This window comes from Lepus europaeus, chromosome 17, assembly GCF_033115175.1.
Source record: "Lepus europaeus isolate LE1 chromosome 17, mLepTim1.pri, whole genome shotgun sequence".
NCBI lineage: Eukaryota > Metazoa > Chordata > Mammalia > Lagomorpha > Leporidae > Lepus > Lepus europaeus.
Window position 1 is genome coordinate 9,183,574 of NC_084843.1, and position 13,944 is coordinate 9,197,517.

The window sequence follows — 13,944 nt, forward strand, 5'->3', positions numbered from 1 at the left end:
GCCACATGGAGGATGTGGGATTCACGGGGGAGAGTGCCACGTGTGGTGTGTGGACTCATGGAGAGAGTGCCAGAAGTGGGACGTGGGACTCACGGAGGAGAGAGCCACGTGTGGGTGTGGAGTGGGGGGATGCCACATGTAGGGCATGGGCTAATGGGGAAAGTGCTACATGCAGGATGGGGGCTGGTAGGGAGAATGCCATGTGTGGGAGCACAGACTGGTGGGGGAGTGCCCCATGAGCACAGAGGTGGGAGTGCTGTGAGGAACACCATGGGGGGTTGGCAGCCACCTGCAGCTGGAAGAGGAGGCGAGGAGAGACAGGGCTCACCTCCCAGCCTTCGGGGGAAGCTGGCCCTGCTCACCCCCTGACGTGGAACCTAACAATTCCTCAGGACTCCACCACAACAACCAGCTCCCGCTGTTTTAAGCCACTGGCTTTGTGTTGCTTTGTCACGGCAGCCCCAGGAAACAACTACAGTCAGCCGTCCCTTGTCCCTCGCTGTGTGGGGTCCGTTCTGGGACTCCCCAAGGATCCGCACATCTGCAGAGGCCCAAGCCCCACATATAAACTGGTGGAGTATTTGTATTGAGCCCATGCAATCCTCCCTCACGCTGTAACTCACCTCTGGATCATGACAACTTGTTACAGACACACATCACACAGACACACGTCACACAGGCACTCGTCACAAGGGACACATCATACAGACACGTGTCACACAGGCACTTGTCACACAGGCACTCATCACAAGGCACACGGCTGCCCCACCACGTTGCATAGGGAATAACGACAGGAAAAGTCCATCTGGGATCAGTATAGAACCAACCACTATAGGCCTCACTACTACTTCCTCCAGCTGGGGGCAGATGAGGGCCAGGGAGGGGGAGTTGGAGACATTCAGACCCTGAGAGGGACCAAGCCCACCCAGACCCCACCCTGCAGAGCTGTGGGACTGTGCACACACACTGCTCAAGCCCTCATGGGGTGGTGCTTGGCTACAGCGGCCACAGGAAACCAATGCCCTGTGTAAGACACAGGTGGCAACGTGGGCACAGGCAGATAGGTGACCTCGTCCAGGGTCGGAGAGCTGGTCAGTGCAGAAGCTGCCCCGGGATCCTGGGTGTGCCAAAGGCGGAGGACAGGCAAGAGTGAGTGGCACTTGACGCATAACAAGGTGTCAACCTGCAACCATGATGTAGTTCCTGTCTCACACACACAGGAGTTTTGCAAAGATGCACAGACCCTTTGCTTGTCCACCCGCTGTGGGACAAATAGGCGTGGGAGGCATACGTGCCTCAGTTACATGAAACAAAGGCCCTGTGGACCGTGGGGCTGGGCCAGTCCCGGGAAGGGCTGTGAGGTTGTGGGGGCCTTTAGGGGACAGAGGGCACGTGCCCTGACCGAGACAGCCTAAGCGGCTACCAGAATGGATACCATCAGCGGGGAACTTTGAGCAGCATTAGATCTGATACTCACAGCCCACGGCTCAGGCCAAGGGACCCCTGCCCAAGATCGCAGAGCAAAGAGACGCAGCAGGAAATACGGCCAGGGTCAGCAGAGGGAGGTCGCAACGCCCCGAGTCAGGAAGCTGATCAGCCACTTCACTGGGAGTCTTCCTGTCACTGTGCCCACCCTGCAGAGCAGGTGTTACTCATTCTGCCATCCCGCGGGGTCTGTAGGGGACCTAATCCCCAGAGGCCCAAGTCCCTTATGGAAAATAGCACAGCGTTTTCCTGGGACCTACGCACCTCGTCTTGCACACTTTAAATCATCTCTAGATGACGTGTAGTACCTAACACAATGTAAATGTTGTGAGATAGTTGTCCTGTGTTGGCTGGAAGCAAACGAGGGGCCGGCGCTGTGGCACAGAAGATAAAGCCTCTGGTTGCAATGCCGGCATCCCATATGGGCGCCGGTTCTAGCCCTGGCTGCTCCTCATCTGATTTAGCTCCCTGCTAATGTGCCTGGAAAAAAGCAATGGAAGATGGCCCAAGTACTGGGGCCCCTGCTACCCATGTGGGAGATCTGGAAGAAGCTCCTGGCCTCTGGCTTTGGCCTGGCTCAGTCCTGGCTGCTGTGGCCACCTGGGGAGTGAACCAGCAGATGGAAGATCTCACTCTCTCTGTAGCTCTGACTTCAACTAAGTCTTTTTTTTTTTTTTTTTTTTTTTTTTTAAGAATCATGAAAAGTCTGTACATGTTCAGTGGGTGCAACTTTCTGTTCTACCCATGGTTAGTGGGTGTGGTCCCCTGAGGAGGAGGGTGGACTGTACCTTCCTCTTACGGCGGGAAGTGGCAAGTGTGGCAAGGGCGCACAGGTGCTGGACTCTGGGCGCTGTGCGCTCAGCCACTACAGGACAGTGGAAGATGCAACCTGCACACCCACAGGCCCACTCCAAAGGAACCTACAGCTGAGGCTTGGGACAACCGGCATCCGTGGCTGGGATGCCCGGCTCCTCTGCAGAGATCCAGGGTCTTCTGAGCAGCTCCCGTGGCCTGTGCTCCCATCTGCAGCTGAAGCCCCTGCCCGGGGGTCTCACCGTTCCCTCAGGGGCTCGGCACCCCCACCCCTATGTGAACCTGGCGAGTTCTTGGTTTCCGGGGAGGGGTCTGTATCAGGGAGGTCACAGTGATTGATCGTGATGATTCACTGAAGGCCGAGGTCACAGGTGTGGGACATGGGAAGCCACCAAGCACCACCCTGTGCTCTGAGAGCAGGGAGCCCTCCCCTGGGCAAGGCGGCTGGCGGGGGGGGGGGGGGGAGCGGAGGGAGCGGGGGGGGGGGGGACAGGACCCTGCTGGCACCTACGCAGAGCAGGTGCAGCGGCTTTCTGCAGAGGACAGCCCCCCACCGGGCACTGACAGCCCCGCCTGGAAGGGAGCAGCGCAGGTGGACCCTGGCCCGAGCCCTAACAAGGCCTCCCCTCCACACCCGACGTGGACACTCGCTAAAGGCGGAGGCCGCAGGGGTGGTTGTTGATCCAGGTGGAGCCAACTGGAGATGTGGGTGGCCTGCTGGAGAGAGGGAGGTGGCGACGGCCAGGCTGGAGGCCGCCGTCACCCCGCAGCCCTGCGGGATCCCCAGCCCACGACCGCGCTGGCTGAGCTCGGCCAGCGCCTGGATCCTCGCAGCACACGCGCCTCGGCCTCCACCGCTCATCACCTGCACCACAGCCGCGACTGCGGGGCTGGCCGGGGTGGAGGGGTAGGGGGTGGCGGGACCACCCCTCCTCCGCTCGCGTTTTGCACACGCAGGGCGCCCGCGGCCACACGGGGGCGCTGTCCGCCGCCGCGCGCCTCCCGGCGCGGAGCCGGAGAACAAAGGACAGCCCGGCCCGCGCCTCGCGCACCTGGAGCCACCTGCTTCCCGGGTGGGCCCCCGCGCCCAGCCAGCGTCCGGCTAAGGGATCAAGGGATCCGCCCGCCTTGATGGCCTCGCTCCCCAGGCCCGGACAAAACACAGCGCTCAGGGCCTCTGAAAGGGTGCCTGGGTCTGTCCCGACTCCACCAGGACCCCGGCCGCTCGGTTCTCCCCCCTCTGGCTCCTTAAGGTGAACTAATAAACCCCTCACCCTCGCAGCCACCGCCACGGGAAGTCGTGTGAGAAATCCCACGCAGAGATGGAGAGAAAGGAGGGGTGACACACGTGGAAGTGGGGTCACTGCAAGGAGAGGCCACTGCCCACGCAGCTGGGTGGGCTCTGAGGACGCGGGTCTGAGGCCCTCAGCCCTGGCCTGCACCTGCCCAGATGCCTTGGGTTAGGAAAGGTCCGGCCAGGCTGCAGCCACTGCCTGCACACAGGGGTCCATGCAGGGCCTGCAGGGCCAGACGCAGCTCTGTGAGTTGCCCTCAGCGAGCCCGGCCCACCCGACCTGGAGTCCAGGCAGGGGTGCAGGCTGGTTTTGCTGAGGGTCCTGGATCAGGGGTCTCCACTGGAGCCCCTTGCCCAACACTGCTGTCCAAGGTGGGTTTCTTTCTTTTTTTTTTTTTGACAGGCAGAGTGGACAGTGAGAGACAGAGAGAGACAGAGAGAAAGGTCTTCCTTTTGCCGTTGGTTCACCCTCCAATGGCCGCCGCGGTAGCGCGCTGCGGCCGGCGCACCGCGCTGTTCCGATGGCAGGAGCCAGGTGCTTCTCCTGGTCTCCCATGGGGTGCAGGGCCCAAGGACTTGGGCCATCCTCCACTGCACTCCCTAGCCACAGCAGAGAGCTGGCCTGGAAGAGGGGCAACCGGGACAGGATCGGTACCCCGACCGGGACTAGAACCCGGTGTGCCGGCACCGCAAGGCGGAGGATTAGCCTAGTGAGCCGCGGCGCCGGCCGCAAGGTGGGTTTCTGGTGGACTCCCCAGGCCTTTCTCCCTCTGGGCTCCCAGCGTGGGGGTTCTGCTGGGAGGGTCTGAGGGGGCAGGATCCTCGCATGGAGCAATCTAGAGCTGTGGAAGCCCCCTCTGAGACCAGGGGCTGCTGGACGGGGCCCCAGGACGGGCGGTGCCGGCCAAATCGTTCTCAAACAGGGAGCACTGTGCAGTCTGACAAAGACCTACCCTGTGTGTCTCCTAAGGATCAGCGTCCACGGCTGAAACCCCACCGGCAACACAGGATGGGAGGTCCAGAGCCTGGGAGCCATGCGGAGGAGGCGAGGGTGAGGGATCTGGGGGGCGGGGCACAGCGGCAGCTCCTGGGGATCCCTCCGATGAAGGAGGGCTTCTCGAGGGCGGGAACAGCCCCTCCCCTATCTGCCAGGGTGCCTGGTGCTTCCCAGAAGCCCAAGCTTCCGTTTTATGTAGCCACCATCAGTTTGACTTTAAACGGTCACATTGGCTGGCGGCTGCCGTACTGGACTGTGGAGCTCCAGGTAGCACCATGGGCTCAGGCGCAGGAGCGGTGGGCACCAGTGGCCCGTGTCCTGGCTTGCTGGAAGCACCCACATTTTCCTCCGGTCTGCCAGGAGGTGCTGTGGCAGCATCGCGGGTCGTGATGTGTGCGCAGTGGGGGTGTTGGAAGGGTAGCCATAAGTGGCCCTTCAATGGCACCGGGCAGTAGTGGACACTTGTAGCCGGTGGACAGGGGTCAACAGCAGAGCGCCTGGACTAGGGTTTCCAAACACATTGGAGTGGGCGTCGACTTCCCGTGACACCACGTGGGCTTGAGTGATGGGCGAGGGCCACCTCTAGCTGCCTGGACCTCAGGCAGTGTTCAGGATGGAAATTTCTCTCTTTAGCCAGGGGGGCCAAGGGTGGGGCCTGCTGAGCGGCTTTTTCGTCCTTGACCATGTTGAGGCAAGAACCCGGGTCTTGGGCGCTCGTCAAATACCTGGGACTTTTGGGCATCATGGTCATCACTTCTGGCTGCCCGGTCAGCCCGTTTTAATTGACCAGTAAGTTTCCCTTCAAGTTCAGGTTGGCAGAGGCCAGGAGCCAAGGTAGAGACTTGCTCACGGCCACAGGGGGCATGTGGCACACGGGGACAGTGTAGAGGCCAAGGCCTGAGTGTCTTCCACTAGAATTCTCTTGACTTTTTATTTTGAGATCATTCAAACAGTAAGAAAACTGGAAGAATGGTACAGCAAGCGCTGTGTACTCTCCACCGTGCAGTGCCAAGAGATGACATTTTGGGTGCCGTTATAGCACAGCAGGTTAGGCAGCCGCTAGGTCCTGTGTCCTCTTCCAGTCCAGCTTCTTACTGATGCGCCTGGGAGGCAGTGCCTGATGGCCCGGGGACTTGGGTTCCTGGCACCAACACGGAAGACCCAGGTAGAGTTCCTGGCTTCTGGCTTCAGCTGGCCCTGCCTTGGCTGATGTGGACATTTGGGGGAGTGAACCAGTGGGTGGAAGATCTCCCTCTTTCTCTGTCACTCTGCCTTCCAAGTAAATAAAGAAGCTTTAAAAGAGAGAGAGAGAGAGAGAGAGAGATATGCCATTTTGCCATTTTTGCTTATCTGTGTGTTTGCCTCTTTCTCTGAGCTACCTGAAAGTAAGGTGCAGACATCAAGACATCAAATTCCCTCATTTCCTCAGAACACATTTTCCTACAAAACCAAGCTGCTATAACCTTACCTAAATGAATTAACAACAATCCATAGTATTGTCTCATATCTGAACCACATTAAAATGTGCCCAACTATCCCCTAGCTTTTATAGTTATCTATCACCTATCAATCATCTAGCTACCTATCTATCTATCTACCTACCTATCTATCTATCTATCTTTTGAACCACAATGTAATCAAGGTTCCCAAATGGCCCGTCTGTTGCTTTTTGGGCAACAGATCCAGTTTCCGTTTGTGAGTGACAAGCGGGTGGCTGATGCTTAAAGCTGTACCATCGCCAAGGCAAGCTTTAACGATCCTTGAACATTCTCACAAGTCATCCATTTACACTTGTTCCCACATTAACGATCAGAGTCATTCAAGGAAACACAAAGCAGCCCCTAATTCTCCCCTATTTTGAAGGCTATGCAAATGTGGTTGTGGGAACGACAGGTGTGTGAGCTCCTAACAGTCTCCTTATGCTCCAGAGGCACCTGCTGATGGACCTGGGCGTGAGGTTCTTTGCAGCCTTAACAGAGCTGACAGCTCTAATGCAAATCCTCCCTGGAGTACTTGAAGGAAGAGAAGCGAGCTGAGCCCGTGGTGGGCCGTGTTGGGGTAACTGTTCTCTGGGAACAGCAGCATTTGGGCAGCCAAAGAATTCTGCTCAAAGCAGCTCAGCTCCCCGTGCAGCAGAGTCATGGAGGAAGAGCCCCGTCACCTGGCATGGGGGTGAGGGTGTCCTGGCGTGGGAGGGTGACGGTCACCTGGCTGGGAGGGTGGTGGTGTCCTGATGTGGGGGGTGACAGTGTCCTGGCGTGGAGGGTGTCCTGACGTGGGGGGTGACAGTGTCCTGGCGTGTGTGGTGACGGTATCCTGGCGTGGCTGACTTGCTGTAATGGGCACCGCAGTGAACTCCAGGCAGATGGACTGGGACACATTGCTGAGTGTCCCTGGCCCTCGGCAGCAGGGGAGGAGGGGCAGGGGGTATGAACCCGTCACTTCTTGCACCCCGCTTTCCTCCCTGGTACAACTGAGAGCTCAAACTTGATGGTGTCTTTTGGATTTGACATGCACACCTTCACCTTTGGGCCCATCTCTTGAGGAAGACCTGTGCCACCACTTGCCGTGGTGACATCCAGTGAACCAGCAGGGCGGGGCGGGGCCTGGGGCCCGTTGTTATTTAGATGATCCACATGTTCCCACTTAATCCTTTCAGAGGCCCTGTTCAGTCGCTATGCTAAGACCCACACTGCATTGTGCTTTTTATAGCTGAGAAAATGGAAGGCTCAGAGAACCCCAGCTGCCGGCCGCGGGTCACACAGCTGTCCACTGAAGGCTGTCACCTTCGAGAAGCAATGGAAGGACTTGGTCTGCAGACAAGTGCCTCCGCTGAGACCCAGGCCCAGCCCCAGCTTGTGATGCGACGACTTTGCTGTTCAGCGTAACAGCACGAGCTCCCCGGCTGGGTTCCGGCCACCAGGGCATCTGTGCCCACAGAGCCCCCGGGCGAGTGCCTCGCTCTCCCTTCCAGCACTGCTGTGCGCGTGGACATCACTGCGATGTCGCTTCGAGGAGGACACGCGTGATTCTGCAGGGAGCGCGGGTCCGCGCCGGGAGGCCAGCGGCATTCGGGCTTCGGACTTTTCTATAGGGAAGGCACAGCTGCCTGGTGCAGAGCGAGCGAGAGAGCGAGAGGAAAGAAACTCCAGGTCTTTAAAGGAGAGCGGCCTGTGGCCACGAGGCTGCCCCCACCCCCTTCCCTGGTCTCTCGGCCACCGCCGGGTCAGCAGCGTGATTTGTCCCTTCCGGGTCAGCAGCGCGATTTGTCCCTTGGAAGGGCCGGGGCCTCACACTCGGTGTCCTGGGCTTGATGTATCATTCGCAAGGGCCTCGGGGGAGAAAAGGGTGACTACTCAAGACATTTTGTAAGAGGGGGACAATGGGGAAGAAAGGGGCCTCGTGGGGGGTGCAGGGACTGTGAAAGTGGCCTTGTCTGGTGGGGCTTTGAGCCAGCGAGACCTGGTGCGGGCGCTCCTGGTGCAGTTCCAACTGTCACCTTTAGTTCTCGCTGGCTTTGCTGCCCTGGGCCCAGCACTGCAGATTGGGGCTTATTTACCTATTCACACTCTGCTGGGGAAGCGCATTAATGGGCTGATTAGCAACACCATGCACGAGGTCATTGACAAAGGCAGTTCCAGCCGCTTGAAGTGGGAAGACAGAGAGAGAGAGAGAGAGAGAGAGAGACCTGCCAAGAGATTATTCTCTCATTCAGAGCCTCGCTGGTGTGACAGCTTTCCTGGACCAGACCGTCTGAGGTCACTCGCAGCCTCAATATGATGACAGAATTGATTTTTTTCGAAAAAATTCCAAACATGCTTTTGCTTTTCCCAAAACGGCGGAGTTTGCTGGTGCAGGCTCTGGGCTTCTGTGGCCCAGAAATGAGTGCTCCTAATGGGAGTGAGGTGCTTCTGGTCTCTTCACCTCCATAAAGAGTCAGTTCTGCAGGCTGTGTCTAGACACGAGCGTACGCGTCTCGTGTCACTCTCTGTGCCAGGCTTCTTTTGCAGTCAGAGTGCCGGGCTCTACCGAGGGCTGGCCGGTGGGGACAGCGGCTTCCTGCATGGGTAATTTATGTGAGAATGCGCCAGTGGCATTTCCTGGGGCTGTTGGGCACGGGCTTCGTCCTGAGCCACTTGTTTCCCATCGGTGGGGAACATAAAGACGTCAGCGCCAGCCTCAGCTCAGACAGACGCTGGCCACGTCCCTGGTCTCTCTGGCTTGAGCGGTCCCTGTAAGGGCAGAGGCTGGGTGTCACCTGGCTGAGACACCTGCTAATGACAAAGCCCTGGGACCGGCCAGCTCAGCCAGAGGACTTTGCCGACAGCGCGCCCCATCGACCAAGCATCTACACAGATCCTTTGACTTGCCCAGCTCTTGTTTTTGCTGTCAACCTCCCCAAATACAATTTCATAGCTGTGGCCTGAGGCAGGTAGATGGATTTGTCACTCCCAGGTTTGAATCCATCTGCATAGAAGTTTCCAAGGCTGCAGCTGAATGAAACCGATTGTCTCATCACCTGGACAACACATCTTCCTGCTGGCTGTGGGGTGCACCCGGGCGTGGGGGGGGGGGGGAGGGCGGCTGCTCCCTGCCCCATCTACCTTCTCCCCCCAGAGGCTTTTCAGGGACTTCTGGGTTAGGTGACATTTTTCTAAGAACAAATAATTAAGGGTTTTATCTGTAGGGTCTTGAGCTGGCTCAGGAGCTGTCTGGGAAAGTGGATTTAAAAACAAATTATCCCCAGACACGGCCTAGTGGAAAGGATACATAGAAAACCCGGACTTTAATCAGTGACAGCTTGGTGCCGCCGAAGCATCTGAGATGCAGAGGCAGGTTAGGGTCTGCTTAGGGTCAGGGAGCTGTTCGTGGCAGTCTTGAGAGTTTCGCATTTCTGTTTATTAACCCAATATGCTCGTGGGTGACGAAACAGCCCGCTGTTGTTGCTACTGCTGCTCGGGGCCGTTTCTCAAAGAGCCAGAGTCCAAGGCAGGCTCTGCGGGGTCCGCCGGGTGACCCCGGCCCAACGGGGTGACCTCTCCGACCCTCTCCCGCCTCTCCCCAAGTGGGGCGTGTGGCTCCGCGGGAGGTTCCCGGCCCGTGCTCTGCCCTCAGCGCGCAAGGCCAGAGAAACGCCGCAGAGGCGCTCGGCCGCCTCGCTCGGTGCGGGCGAGCCTTCCGTGCCTCGGAGGGGCAGCGCCTCGTGTCGCTGGCCTCCCATCCCGCCCGGAGCCAGCGTGAGGCCGGCCGCGGGCCAGCTCGCCCGGGCGCGCCGCGGGCGCAGGCCTTATTCGGGGCCCTCGGCGGCACCGCTCCGCGGCCACCGGGGCCGGGCGTCGCGGGCGCCTCGCAGGCGTCGGGAGCCGCGCGCGGCGCGGGGCGGCCCGGGCGCGCGGCGCTGATTGGCAGAGCGGGCGCCGCCGTCCAGGAAGCGGCTCGGGTTTCAGCGGGGGCGTGACCCGCAGCGAGGAGGCGGCGGCGGCGGCGGCGGGGCCGCGGAGAGCGCCGCGGAGAGCCGAGCGGGCGGGCGCGGAGCGGAGCGGCGGGCGGGCGAGCGGCGAGCGGCGAGCGGCGAGCGCGCGCGGCCGCCACAAAGCTCGGGCGCCCGGGGGGCTGCCTGCGGCGTGCGAGGCCCGGCGCGGCCACCGCTCTCCGGGCTGGCGGGGCGGCCCGCGCGCACCGGGGGGCCCCGAGGCCGCAGCTCGCGCGCGCTCTCCGGGCGCCTGCAACTTGCGAGCGAAGTTTGGCGGAGCGGACGCCGAGCCCTTTCTTCACCGCGCTTCCCCGGACCCGAGGGGCAGCGGGCGGGCGTGATGCCCGCGCGCCTCCGCAGCCTGCGGTGCGCGTGAAGCCGCGGAGCCTCGGCGCCGGCCGGGCCCACCGCCCTCCTCCGCCCCGGGACGCCTCTTGCTCGGCTTTGGAGGCTCTCCCGGGCGCGTCTCCGGCCGCATCCCGAGCCGCGCCGTGCGCGGGGACTGCCCGGATCGCGGAGCAGCGTTGCCATTCAAGGTAATCGGCGCGCTGGGCGCTTCGGGGAGGTGAGAGCGCGGGCAGGGGGCACTCCGCGTCCTGCGCCCCGGGCCGCGTCGGTGCTGGGGAGGTGGGTGCGAGCCGCGGGCTGGCACCCGAGGACCACCCACGCCAGGTGCTGACGCTGCCTCTGGCGCTGACAACCCCTTCGCTGTCAAAGTCTGGCGGGCGCCACCCCCGCAGGCCGGGGCTCCGGAGGCGCATCTTCGGGGTGCCCGTCCCATCCTGGTCCTGGAGGGAAGCCTTCCCCGGAGGGAGCCTCTGGAGGCGGCGGCAGCGGCGGCGGCGGCGGTGGGGGACTGGCGACCTCCCGGAGGGGTGGCGCCTGCGGGGGCCGCATTTCGGGTTCCCAGGTTTCGGTGCTGGGCGCCCCTGCGCGAGCTCGGCGCTCCTGGGGCTAGGGGGCGACCTGGACCGACGTTTCCCCCTCGGCCCGCCCGCTCCGCCGCCGCCGATGTCGACAGCGCGGCGAGTCCCGACCTGCGCGCCCATTCCTGCAGCACCGGGCGGCGCCGGGGACGCGCCGAGGGCGCCGGGCCTCGCGAACTGGTCCCGGGACGGTGCCTCCTCGCTCTCCACCTGGGGGGACCTCCCCCTCGGGGTACCCCTCGCACTGCGGGCGTGAAGCGCTGTCCACGCTTAAAACCCCATTGTCCCCTGCGTCCCAAATCCCCGTAAATCTTCCCCTGGCCTCGAACTCATTTTCATCTGAAAAGCCTGTTTAGTTTGAATAGAAAAGCAATCAGGCGCCCCTCTCCCGCTCCCTGGAATGTCAATTAAAATGCAGATTTCCCCAAGCTCTTTAGCGCCCCGAGAAGGGGCGAGAAAAACTGGAGATTCCAGGCCGAGCCGGGGAAGCTGCGCGACCGTGGAGCGGGTTGGCGGCGGGGAGCGCCCGGGGCTGCGGGTGCTGATGCGGAGCCGGCGGGGGTCTGGGGCCGCGTTTGCTGGGATTTCCACGTGTGCGGACTGGCTCCCCTAGGCTGGACTCCCCGGCGGATCGCCGGTCCTCCTCGGCTCTGGGGTGAAGTTGGGAGGCCTGGAGCAAGGGGGCTGGGGGTGGAGGCGCCCCTGCCCTGCCCTGGCGCTGTTGACTTTCCCGCGCGAAGTCCGCCCAGGAGCGGAGGGGCAGGTGGCCCCTCTGTCGGCCTCTCGGGGCGCGTGGGCTAGGGGTTTGGGGCTGTTAGCTGTGGCTCCCGGAGCAGGGCCAGGCGCCCGCGGGGCTCTTTGCGCTAGTCCCAGCTCGCGTCTTGGGGGGGCAGACTTGTGCCGGCGTTGGGGGGGCGGCGGCGGCGGACGAGAGCCATCCATCAGAGGGAGGGTGACAGCTCCAACGGCGCGCGGGCTGAGCAGAGAGTTCCCTTTCAAGGGGAAAAATAAACAGGCTTTCGCTGAGGCTCAGACCCCGGGAAGGATTATGGCTGTGCAGGCCGGAAGACGGGCTTGTGGCCGCCAGCGGCATGCTGGGCCTGTGTTCCCAACACCGAGCCCCGGGACCTCATTATCCTGCCCGGGGGGTCGCCTGGGCCTGGTGTCCACTCCAGTACCTGCCGCCCCCGGGGCCTGGGCCTCGCAGAGAGCTGAGGCGGGGGACCGCCGCGGGGCCTGACCCTGGAGACTGGCGGAAATTCAGGTTTTCCCTGGGGTCCGCCGCGGGCACTGGCCACTGTCCTCCTTTCTTGGCTGTGCAGGTGGGTGGAGTGGCCGGGGGAGCAGCCTGGGGTCAGTCCTCGCTCCTGAAGCGTTCGAGGCGGAAAATTCCCCTGCCCTCTGCCGCTGCACAGGAATGCTCTGTGCTCCCCTCCCACATGGCTGTGGGATACACACAGAGCTGTCTGCAGGCTCTGGACTGTAAGGGGAAGAAGAGTTAGGGAAGTCCCTGGAGCTGTGTGAATGTACAGGCGGCACACACACGTGCACACGCACTCTTCCCGCCTCTGCTGTGGATGGCAGCCTGTCACCTGTGCTTTCCTTATCCCTGCTCTGGGAACCTCTTCGCTTGCACCCTCTTGAACCTCAGGACTGGAAGGAACAATTTTTATGGTAGACCTTTAGGGAGGTGCCAGCGGTGTTGAAATCTCCTCGGCATAATTTGAAACATCAAGTTGGCACGCGGCAAGCCCGGGTTAGAGATTTTTGTATTAAAGGTCTCGCTCCTGCCTGCCCCCTCCCCCCCAGCCTTAGGAAGTATGGTTCACGGGGTCTGAAGCCTGAACTCGGGGTACCCTTGTGTGGGATTGTTTGAATCAAATTCTCTGAAGTTTGTGCATTTCAGCTCAATTGACATTTATAGTCACTGACGACATGAATGAGTTTAAAGTTATTAGGAATATTTTAAACGTCCTGGGAAAAGTCCCTGCCTGGTATCCGTTGGGTGAACAGAATAGATAGGTTGAGACTCCTGTGTGCCACATCCTGGTACCTGGACTGGGTACCAGCCTCAGGCTTCTGACTCTGGCTTCCTGCTAGGGCAGACCCCAGGAGGCAGTGGTGATGGCTCAAGTAACTGGGTTCCCGCCATCCACGTGGGAGACCTGGATTCCATTCCTGCCTCCTGGCTTCCGCAGGCTTTGTGGATATCTGGGGGAGTGAAGCAACGAATGGGAGCTCCTTCCCTGTCTCTCTGCCTCTCAAAGAAAAAATTAAAATAAATAGAAATAAATAGGTTATTGGCCCAGCCAGCGTGTCGGCATAATTCACACATCATCATCATCATTAATAAACTCTTGCATTATTCATCCGAGTCTACGTCGGCTGTCGGCTGCGCTTCTCCACCCCTCTGCTGAGGTTGGAGACGTTTAGCCGTGCGCTGCCGTTTGGTCGGTGCAGGGGACTTCTGGTCTCGGCCCCCCTTTTTGGATAGCTGCTTCAACTGTGTTCCGATTCTGTTCCGTCTTCTGCTGAGGGCCTGAAATCCACTTCTGTGTTTGAAAATGAGTCCTGACAGGTGGAACCTGGCGGGGACTTCTCTGTAAGCTTCCTGGGATCCCTGCCTTCCTGGGATCCCTGTCTTCCTGGGATCCCTGTCTTCCTGGGATCCCTGTCTTCCGGAGCACCACAGAGGGAGTGCAACAAACCCCTGAGCTGCAGCTCCGCCCGAGGCCGGGCTGCGAGCAGACGCCGGGCGGTGGGGTCAGCTTCTGGACGGCGGGGAGCTCTTAACGAGGCTGAGCGCCTGGGACTGCTTTTGGGGTGCCCCTGGCACTGAGGTCGCGCCGTTCCTGCTTTGAGGGTGGCGGAGGCGACAGCGGACGGTGGACGAGAACATACTCTGCCTAACTGAAGTGGCCGCGCCCGGCTGAGTCCTGTGGCTCCTTTTACTGTG

The 13,944-nt window shown here is 61.0% G+C and overlaps 1 protein-coding gene across 6 annotated transcripts in view; it reads left to right on the plus strand.

The window, feature by feature from the left end:
- The first annotated feature begins 10,430 nt into the window (after positions 1–10,430).
- The window catches only part of FGFR2 (fibroblast growth factor receptor 2), a 103,421-nt gene continuing 99,907 nt past the window's right edge, over positions 10,431–13,944 (plus strand). For 2 of the 6 annotated variants that reach the window (XM_062213926.1, XM_062213928.1), the window contains exon 1: positions 10,432–10,598. The gene's annotated coding sequence lies outside the window, so the exon portion shown is untranslated. Of the gene's footprint in view, positions 10,599–13,944 lie in introns of all 6 variants that reach the window. The other 4 variants (XM_062213927.1, XM_062213929.1, XM_062213923.1 and 1 more) reach the window with 3 other exon arrangements.